Source organism: Sinohyriopsis cumingii, chromosome 5 (genome assembly GCF_028554795.1).
Source record: "Sinohyriopsis cumingii isolate HCF-2022 chromosome 5, ASM2855479v2, whole genome shotgun sequence".
Classification (NCBI taxonomy): Eukaryota; Metazoa; Mollusca; class Bivalvia; order Unionida; family Unionidae; genus Sinohyriopsis; species Sinohyriopsis cumingii.
The window spans coordinates 110450682-110462185 of NC_142965.1; the positions used below are offsets into that span (position 1 = coordinate 110450682).

Genomic DNA, 11504 nt, shown 5'->3' on the forward strand with positions numbered 1-11504 from the left:
TCTACACTCGCCTTATGCGGTGATGAGTCCCAACCTGAGAACGTGGTTCATGGCGGTTCTCGAACACAGCGACCGTTCTTTTTGTTAGGATGAGATGAACGAGAGGAACACTGTACTCGTGTCAGTAACCTTGTTCTCGTGATTCGCCCATCTTAAAATTTCAGTTACAATCTTACATTGATGACGTTGAAGCTAGTGTAATCTAATCTGATCTATCAACCGCAATTTTGATACAAGTAGTTTAAGTTTTAAAGATCATGTCGTATAGTGGAATATATTAAATACTGCACAGTGCACGTGTGCGAATTATGGATTACAGCTGCTTTTTTTCTGGCCAATACTACTTCTACTACTACTACTACTATTACTAATAATAATAATAATAATAATAATAATGACTTCTAGCATTCCTCGTATTAGGCTTGAAACTTTATGTTCTGGTTCACTACTGAATCAGGCTTAAATATTTAACTTCACCCCAACCCCTTCAGGGCCTGGTTCTGCAGTTTACTCTGTATTACAAAGTTTTTTCTCAGATTATTTTCCAAGAGGACTCCGAACAACAACCTCGTTAGACTTCATCGCTCAATGAGGACCAATTACCGAAAATATTAGGCACTGCAAACTATTTTTGATTATCCTGGTCTGCTGTCGGCTCACCCATCCGTGTGTACGTACGTACGTACGTATGTATGTATGTATGTATGCATGCATGCATGTATGTATGTATGTATGTATGTATGTATGTATGTATGTATGTATGTATGTATGTATGCATGCATGCATTTTGTATGTATGTATGTATGTATGTATGTATGTAAGAATGTGTGTATTTCAGGCCGCTGCCTCGCTATTTTGTCTGATAATCAGTCGGTCGATGAGTGTTTTTATCAAAAAAGGAATTATTTTCTCAGATAGAGTAATCTGGTTAAATGCTTACCCTCGTTATTTGCAAGTTTAAGTACACAAACAATCGGACATCTGCGAAAATGACAACATTAGACCGGAGTTTGGACAGTACGGATTTCTGCCTGTCCACTTTATCCGTTCATCCGCTCAGGGGATAAGAATAATTTCCTTCTTCTTCACGAGTGGGTTTACCTGAATGAATTTTGCTGAATGCCTAAAGTAACCAATCATTAGAAGTTTCTCTGTTTGTGTGGTATTGTACATTGTGGCCTAGTAAATATTGATTATCGGCTTTATTCCAAGTAACAGACCTTGTCGTTTTGTACATAAGTTATTTCACGTTGATACTCTCTTTACTCTTACTAGGACATATATACCCCTTATTCGAGTGCAAGGTAGAACACTTTGATTAGAATATCACGCTAGACTTCAAAGGACGGCAGTCAAACTAGGTGAGTATAGAATTGCTTTGTTTTGGGTTTTTTTTCTTTATATGAGTCTTGCTATTCTACATAATAGGAGGTAAAACTATATGAGTGTATGTACGTTGTTCCAATGATAATTTTCCTTCAACATAAATGGAGAGAGAGAGAGAGAGAGAGAGAGAATTTCTGTAAAATATCTGAGTACTTGTAATCAGGCCACATAAAATGACCGGCGGGTCTGTAGTTGAACCGCTTTCGTCTTTAGTATAGATTAAATATAAGCCTTCATCGCTTGGCGGTTTCAAGATGTTGATTTATTGGTTGCAAGGTGTTTGAATACATATCAGTATAGGAATGACCACGTGGTGCCTAGCCATGGTAATACAATGTAATGCCCACCATTACACAACTTCAATCGGCACTAGCTGGTCTGGTAAGGATTCGAACCACAAGAAACTGATTATGACTAACCACTTAGCCTCCTTATCTATCTACATGAAGTACAAACGCACGCAACAATATTCTGCTTTACGACGTAAATGATTTGTTTTCGCGTGGCATGAGTTGGTATCGTATTTATTGATTATCATTATAATTATAAGATAAATATTTAAAAAGGAGGTTACTGGTTTTACAAGGTTTTTGATAACTCTGTATACAAAACAACATTCAAAGACATTGTCTGAAACTGCCACCAGAACCGGCTTTACAGTGTTATATATACCCATATATATGTAGGCAAAAATGTAAATATTTCAATATTTATAAACTGTAGCTGTAAAAGATCAATGACATTCTTTATTACACTCAGGTTGCAACACACAACATGTTAAATAACACATTAGTATCTAACTTTGCATTCGTGTACATTAGTGGGCGATATCATGTTTATCACATCAATATCACAGTCAGTGCGCCAATATAATACAACGTTTAAACATGAATACGTGGATGTTGACATAACTGGATAAATATAACTGATCAATAGTTTTGACGAGGGAAGAAGATTTAATAGAAAAAAAGCATCTCGAATAGCTTTTGTCAGTTTTATTTGATAAGTAAATGCAAAGCTTGAGCAGTCACCTAAATGATCTTGGAAGTAGTTTATCATTTGAAATTTCTACATACCTACAATTTGGTCAGTCTCTTGAACACTTAGGTTAATCAATCAATGCTCAGACTGAGATGGGTAGCCAGTATCTTGTCCACGTACGTTACTAATCAATGCTCAGACTGAGTTGGATAGCCAGTCTCTTGAACACTTACGTTAATAACCAATGCTCAGATTGAGATAGGAAGTCAGTCTCTTGTACACTTACGTTAATCATGCAATTCTCAGATTGAGATGTATAACCAGTCCATTGTACACTTACATTAATAACCAATGATCAGATTGAGATAGGTAGCCAGTCTCTTGAACACTTACGTTAACAATCAATGATCACATTGAGATTAGTAGCCAGTCTCTTGTACACTTACGTTAATAACCAATGCTCAGATTGAGATAGGTAGCCAGTCTCTCGAACACTTACGTTAACAATCAATGCTCACATTGAGATGGGTAGCCAGTACACTTACGTTACCAATCAATGCTCAGATTTTGATAGGTAATCAGTCTCTTGTACACTTATGTTAATAACCAATGCTCATATTGAGATGGGGTCCGCTAGGTACATTGGTATATTTCAACTTCAAAAGTGGTTTTGATACAAAAGTCAATTAGCTCATTGTGAAATTAGCCCATACATGATACTCCCCCTCCTCTCTCTCTCTCTCTCTCCGAGACAGGACATTGACCACTGACAAATCCAACAGTTTGTTGACAACTGTTATATAGGAAATGAAAAACATAGCTCTAGTGGGCGGAAACGTTTGATACTTCCGCTTATTACAGCTTCAGGAACATTGTTAAAAATGTAGGTGATACCAATGAACCAAATAACGCGTTACATAACTATCATCTTGTACAATATAGATATAAAAGGCACAATGAAAGTGTAATACAAAGTATAAATCCAACGAGAGAGAGAGAGAGAGAGAGAGAGAGAGAGAGAGAGAATGCCATTATAGAGAATATGCTAGTTACAATCCTAAGCGCCTTCATTTGCATTGCTTCGAACTAATTAAAATCAAATAAAACATACCAAAACAACATTAGTTTTCCGTTGCAGGTTTTCGTACTTGTTTGAATTACGTGTTATCCTCATTCGCTGACCCAACCATTTTCATCAAAGGAAATACCTTCTTCCTTATTTATTTTCAAGCACTAGCTATGAGTGCAGAAAAGATCAAGAGATTTTGTTCCTTTGTTAGGAGCTGTTCAATGCAATTCTGTATTGCCGAAAGTTCAAGCTGCTACTTATATGACAGCAAAATTATAAAATTTAAAAAAATTAAAACCAAACCATTAATTTGGTCAGATGATTTAATGTTTGACAACGTATAAAAATATGTGTTATTATGTTCGAACATTGAAATCCAAATGTTTGATAATGCTAAATCTATCAAATATTTTTTATTTCGCTTAAAAACACATTTTGTATAGTTCGGTACTTGCTTGGTCGATTTGCACCTGTCGCGAAAGATTCGAAAGATGGATATAAAGTCAGTGGTCTGCTAATTGTGTCTCTTGTACGATAAACGTTCATGTGTAAAGACTGGTGCTTGATTCCATGTTATGTACAGGTATGTCAGGATATGGGGGCAAGCTACATTTTACACATGTACAGGTAGGTGAGTAAATTACTTTCTGGAATGAAATTTGATAAGAAATGATATTCATTTACCATATTTAAAATAGAAATAAAATGCGGTTTTGGATGGAGATTATATTAAATATTCAACCTAAAACAAATACCATAGAATACAATTTTTTTTATTCGTAACGAATAAATGAGGAATGTTTTGTAATTTTTAAATCATTACATATATACAAAAGGTTTTACGGAGATTTTCTGTAGATTTCATATCGTTACATTGATATATCTACACCTGCTTAACACCAGTAAGAACCTGACAAAAGTCAAATTGCTCTTTTTATCTATAAGCATAGAAATTTTCAAAAAGAATTAATCCAATTTGAATTTGTACTTTTGGAAACTTAAATGGCTATAATGAACAACCCACCCACCCACCCATCCCGAAATAGATTAACACAAGACTTATCCGACTGATCATCTAAAATAATTGTTTTATTGGATTGATAGCTGCGAGCGATGGGTTGTCTATGAGCATAACAGTTCACTACAAGAACAAGTAAACCACATTATGCCGATTACTCCGACTTAAATCCTAATATATTCACAATGATAAATGTTTTAGAAGAAATGATAATCACAAGAGGTACAACTTCAAGCATACGAAGAAAGAAATAGTCTATGTCAAAAAGGGGAAAGCTAATTTTTCTACTTCACTTTCCATTTCCGTCTGTCTGTTCATGCTTTGTTAATTAAAATAGATGTATAGCCTTGTAACAATTAATACCTTTGAGACAAAATATATTATTCAAAATTGGAACGAATACTCTTAAGTAAAGTATCAGACACATATTATAAAGACGGTGTTTGCATTTTAAACAAACCATTTCAAAATCGATTTTAGCGATAACCTTATCATTTCAAAGAAACATTTTTTTTTTAATGCTATTAAGTTTGAGTTTTTTTTTAATACATTGATTATAGAGTTAATGTCAAACTATTTTATCCGATATAACATGAATGTGATATGGTTGAGCTTTACGGCACTCCATTATGAAATCAGGATTCATACAATAACATTTTTGTTATGACACAGAAACACGCACAGCTATAGTTAATAGGATAACATAAGCTGTAACACAAGAGTCAACCGCGAAGTGTATATATCTTTCACTTTCCTGTCAACTGCGGCGCCTTGTTTAAAAGTATGTCGTTAAGTTTTGTCATAGCTTTACCGTTCGTAATGGACATATACCTTTGGCGGTTGAGATAAAAGTGACTAAACTGACAGTTGTTCCCAATAATTGAGTGGAAATTGGTTATTGACGCATTCACTGGCAATTTGAGTACCAATACCTTGCAATCAAACCTTTTGATGTTATTAATACGGACCTAATGGTAGCTTTAAATAAATTCCAACAAAATGGTTATAAAACAAAACATTACTTGGAATACTTGAAGAATTAGGCGTATCATCATTCTCTTTAATTTGTGTTACAAAAGGTTGATTTGCCGGTAAGCTGTCTGATAATAACCAAGAACGGAACCAGTAAGTGGAAGGGAGAAGGTGAAACTTTAGTATACCCGTAAGCATTGGATTTCAAACAGAAACATTGGATTACAAAAGAAATAGCAAGTACGTGACAGGTTGAAAACCTGTACAGGGTAAAGACGACGCAAAGCACTTTGGATAACAGAACATAGACAATGTCAGGTAAATTGAACCATTCTGTTCTCCACCTACAGTCGAGACAATTTTTATAAATTATATCCTCTCTTCGAAGGTTTGTTTGTTTTCATACTCTCACTTTCTCTTTCATTCTCCTATCGGTTAACCGCCCATTTCTGTTGTTTATTTATTTATTGATTTTATTTTTCTCACAGTCTGTCTATAATTCTAGGACGTGTTTTTCTCCGTGTGTCACCGTTTTTTTTGGTGTTTATTTGTTTTGTTTTTTTAATTACATATTTATCTGCCTGTCCGCCCTTCTGGCTGCCGGTCCATAATCCATCTGCCTGTCAGACCTTTTGTCTTTTGTAACATGTGATCATGTAGCTATTTTCGTTCGCTTAGTTCTAATTTCTTCACATGAATGACGGACTCCAATGACTCTAGATCTTGTAATATATCCCGTCATAAGCTTCTCCTTTGTCATTTGTATGGGTCGACATTGTTCACGGAAAAAATAGGGGGACGGTATGGTATTCTGTTTTCTCATTCTACTTCATCTTCATATCGTTATTGTCACCTGAGTTGCTTTTAAGGAGGCTGGTATTGTTGAAGAAAAGTTCTCATCCTGTCTTCAACTTTGAAATCTTGTTCGTGTGGTTAAATACAACACTGCATAAATGTGTGCTTCTATTTTTAAGATCTGCTTTGTGCGTTGTTTAGATGAAAAAACACTAATATTCAAACACACACATACATATAGATAGATAGATGGATAGATAGATAGATAGATAGATAGATAGATAGATAGATAGATAGATAAATAGATAGATAGATAGATGGATGGATGGATATTTAGGTAGGTAGGTGGGTATGTATATATATATATATATATATATATATATATATATATATATATAGAGAGAGAGAGAGAGAGAGAGAGAGAGAGAGAGAGAGGGGGGGACAGACAGACATAGAGAGAGAGAGAGAGAGACAGACAGATAGACAGATACACAGAGAGAGACAGACAGAGAGAGAGAGAGAGATATAACTAGATCTGTAGATGTTAAAAGGGCTTGATGGTTTCCAAGACTAACTGATTCGATGTACCCTATTTTATCATACATACATACATTATATTTTATCACGGTGAAAACGGAAGTGTGTCCATTCATTTCTGAGTATGCTTAATTGACAAATTTTTGTTTATTATTGTGACCCGCATCCGAGATATCCAAGAACTCAATAGGCTGGAAAGAGACAAGAAAAGACCAATGTGCCACCATAATGACCGTGTCTATGGAGACTGCGTGTGTGAGTCTGCTTTGATACATTTTTTAAAGAAATAACCCTGTTAAATTCATTTCTTTGTTGACTTAAATTTTCTTTTGTAAGTATTAGTAAAACGGCTGAAAATGATTTTCAGTACAAGTTTGATTGTATAAATGTAAAGCAGCATTTATAACGATTATTGTGTCATTTAATGTTGCTTTTTTTTCGTTGTTTATTTTTGGTTAGGACTACTCGATACAAAGGTAACAACTCCATTTAGAAAAAGGGTATTAATTGTACTGTTTTTATAGCAACAATTGACTGACATATGGTACAGATTTTTCACTCAGATAGTTCCCTTGTGTACTGAAATTCATTTTGAATTTATAATATTCGTAGGACTGCATCCTACTGAATCCAAAATTTGGCACGGGCCTATACTTTAAGAATATTTAGATCGCTTATCTATACATTTTCCCCGTCAAAAGATAACTGAGCGATGAACTCTTATTGACTAGGAAGTCTAGCCTTGCATTTTGAATTCAAGGCTTATGTGACTGTACCTTAGGGGCAGGGAACAGTTGTCATGCACAAATTTAATGTTGCATGCACCTGCCTAATATAAAAATTCATAAAAAAAATAAAACACACGAGTGAGATATAAAAAAGGTCAATATTTTTGGATGGGTATAATAAAGCAACACATAAGAATATCATTCACTTGATCTGAAAAGTCAGTGGAAACACATATAATACAAAGTTGCTGCACCCCACCCCACATTTATACACACATTTGTCATGTCCGAAGGCCATTGTTAAGAACACGTGGTGCTCACAGTGCAAACACAAGCCCTTTCCCAGGGTGATACTTTTGAAAAACATTGTTTACTAAATAGTGTGATGCTATTCAAATTAATTGTCATCCAGTCAGTTTTTGAGATATTTTACTTGCCAGTGTCTACTGCTATAAGTAGCTAGCTCTGCTTCCTAGCCGACTATTGGTATTTCATTTCCTATATGCTGTGCAGTGACTACATGAGGCGTAGAGGCCTAACACTAGTTTCAAGAACATCAAAAGGTGGAATTACCAAATTCATAAAGGTGTCCATATCTTTAATTATTACACAATAATAGCTCAAAAAGTCACACCATACCCTTAAGTTAAGAAATTTGCCAGGAGCCAATATGCGAAAGTGTCTCCTGTCACCTTTAGTGGAGAGGGTTTCTGTTACGCCTGGATACGTGTCAAGTTGAATGTAAGAGAGAATGTGGTTGGTGGGATGAGTAAGTGGTTGAGGTTGGCTATAAGATTGGAAGCATCTAATTGTCAGCTTGATGGCATATAAAGGGGCAATGATGCAATTTAGCACTTTGGACGATATTATCTGTGTATCGATATTATATGTGTATCGAAATTATATGTGCGAAAAAGACGAAAATAATAATGAATGTTTTAACAAGTCCGTTCGATTCCTTTTTCATCTGTAGGTGTATTTTACAAAGTCAACACTATTTAGTCTGCTAATGAAGACACATATCATCTGAGTGGATGATAAGTTAAAGACAAATACCGTCATCACACCTAATAGTGAACAAAATCACATTTAACAATTAATTAATCCATATGAAGAAAAAAGTGGATTTTATTTTATTTAAATTTCGCGTAAGAAAGAATTATTGTAATGTACTGATGTCCATTGTCTTAAATATTTTTTGCAGGCCCTAACTTTGCAATGGATGGAAGCACGATACACGAAACTAATTTGCTGATGAACTGTGGAAAGACGCTAACAAACTGGGGCGGCTTCACGGCTGTGCATCAGAGGTCGCGGAAGTATCACGGCGTCATCGGTACCAGGCCATTTGCAACGCCCGGAAAATTTTATTTTGAGGTCGACATAAAATTCACCATTTATAGGCGTCTTCAAGACAAACTGCTTTTTGAGATTGGAATCGCAAGACGGGAAGAAACTGAAAGGAACTATACAGTAAGCGGGAGTAAATATGGTTGGGTGGTATGTGCGAGCACGTGTTCTCTTTGTAAGACCATTTGTTTACAGACGGTACATAATCGAAAGGTGAAACGTCACAAGCCTCTAATACAGAAATCGGATCCAGGCAACTCTTGCTTGGCGAAGGTTGGAATTTTCATCGATACGAGAGCGCAGCAGATGGTAGTAATAGATGCGAAACAGAAAAGTTTATTCTACCGTTTCAAAAATGTCGACTATAGTCAACCGTTATGGCCAGTGTTCGGAACGTACAACCCTGGCTGCGCAAGTGTGGAACTTACAACTCGGACCGCAAGGGACATCTGGGTTCCGAGTATATATTTCAAGGAATAATTCGACTATTACGTGGTCACGTGGTGTTAGCTGTGTTTGATTTTGAATTCCAATATAATAATTGTTAATTTACCATAATTGTTCGTCAGTTACTGGATATAAAGAATGACTCGAAATCATAACTTAACAGATTTTACTAAAATTATCAAAACTTTTCTTCGGTGTGCTTCTAATGGTATCCAGCGAACAACCTTTGTGGAAAAAGGGCCTGGTGAACTGAATAATTTCGATGATATTGATGGATTCATTGACTAAATGAACTTACAATTATCATAACTTGTCTGTTGTTTCTCACATACCCACATTATCCGAATCCGAGACTCGAACCCACGCAGACAGAGGTGAGATGGTAGTGATCCGTAACGGAGAGCGCTTTAGACCACTCGACCACTCGGGGCCCCCATAACTTGTCTGAGTTTATTGACTCAATGATGTATTTGTTCTAGAATGGTACACTGGTTTCAGGTTTTGTACGTCTTTTATTAATTATTTTTCCGAGTGGATAGATAATTATAGGTTTAAATATTACATTTTAATTTCTTATGTACCAACAATTTGCAGTATTCTTGCATAAAAGGTTGGAGGGCACAAATATGATGAATTATTTAATAGAATTAAAGTGCAAGAAAATTTAGTACGTATGGAAAATGAAACAAATCCCATTAATGGAAAAGGGTATAATAACAATCGTTTTAATGTAATTCGGTTTTTCTACTCATTCTTGAAATTAAGATTTATGTGTATATTGTACTGTACCTGACTTTTCTTTGTCGCTAATGTGTATATTATTCTGTTACATAGATCCCAACGGTTGATTGTGATAGGTAACCACTGTCAGAAATTACAAACTGACCAAAATGTTCTGATTTTATAACTACATGTATATTGTTTGTAATAATTGCTTATTTGCAGGAGGTAAAGCAAAATTACGCTCTTTATTAACTAAATTTGATGAGTGCTTTCGAATTCAAGCGTCTATTGATGAATTTTCTTTTCGAAACATCTCTAGTGTTTTAACACATTTTGAGCTGAGTAAGTGAATTAGAGATAAAAAAAACTATAGCTAACACCACCTTTTTCAAAAAAAATTTTTGTTTAATTTCCATTAAACAAGAATCACATTCCTTAAATGCGGATGAAAGTAAGGATACGTTTTTTCTTTTAAAACAAAAGTCTTGTCAATCGTAACATACGTTTTTCCTCATGCTTTATAATTCCACACGTGTTTTTAACTGTTTATGCATATGTAATAATCGACGTCATTGTTTCATATAATCAAGCAGAACTGGGTCTTTTACAACATTTGAAAACGTTATTTTCTCGGTAGTTTTCCGCAATAGCTCCCTTGATTTTCGTGAAACATGCATGAAATAACGTTGCTTTGCATTTTGGGAAAACGTTTTGTCATGCAAGACATTCTAATATTTTATTTTCCGATTTGCAAAAGAAAATTGAGAAAACGAATTTTAAGTCTGGAATCAGACGAGGTAAAAAAACATCCAGTAGTTTTTAATAGTCATAAACCTAGTGAGATCTGGGATGCAACTCGTATATTAACATTTTGGGTGTGATGTATACACTGACAATACTCGAGGATGTACATTTTTTATTTAGTAGAAAACAACTCCGCGATGGAGATGGATAAAGTAACGTGTATATTCTGTTGTTTTAAAATGTTTCAAAATGCAGCTCTTTGATTAGAGTCATTTTGATAATTTTGATACGATTAATTTCATTTCACGAGCTGCATATAAAATCTGTAGCTTTGACAAAACAACTTTTGGGATCAAATATAACACACATTTATTTAGGTCTGCATTACAATTATGAGATATTATTAATATTATAATGGTTCTTTATGATAATAATTTATGGTGTACAAAAATAATAAAAATGCTTTCATTTGTAAGATGTTTGTTCCGTGTGTTAAAAATCTCATAATCATTTTGAATATGCTCTTCTTTCTACGGTTAGTTTATACAGCTGATATGAAATAACATGTATAAGTTTCATGTGGCTTGCACATATCATCCAAGAAAAAGAAAAAATCAGTTGATAAAAGTCTTGCATATAATTGATCCATCGACTATGCTGCGTCATCTGGTATAAGTATTTAACAACGCCATCTGGTATACGTATTTAAAAACGCCATATGGTATACGTATTTAACAACGCCATCTTGTATACG

The 11504-nt window shown here is 34.8% G+C and overlaps 1 long non-coding RNA gene across 1 annotated transcript; it reads left to right on the top strand.

The window, feature by feature from the left end:
• Positions 1 to 6603: 6603 nt before the first annotated feature.
• LOC149799982 (uncharacterized) lies at positions 6604 to 11225 on the top strand. Its single transcript, XR_016421300.1, has 2 exons — positions 6604 to 7013; positions 8691 to 11225. It is a non-coding gene; the product is annotated as an uncharacterized LOC149799982 (long non-coding RNA).
• The last annotated feature ends 279 nt before the right edge of the window (positions 11226 to 11504 follow it).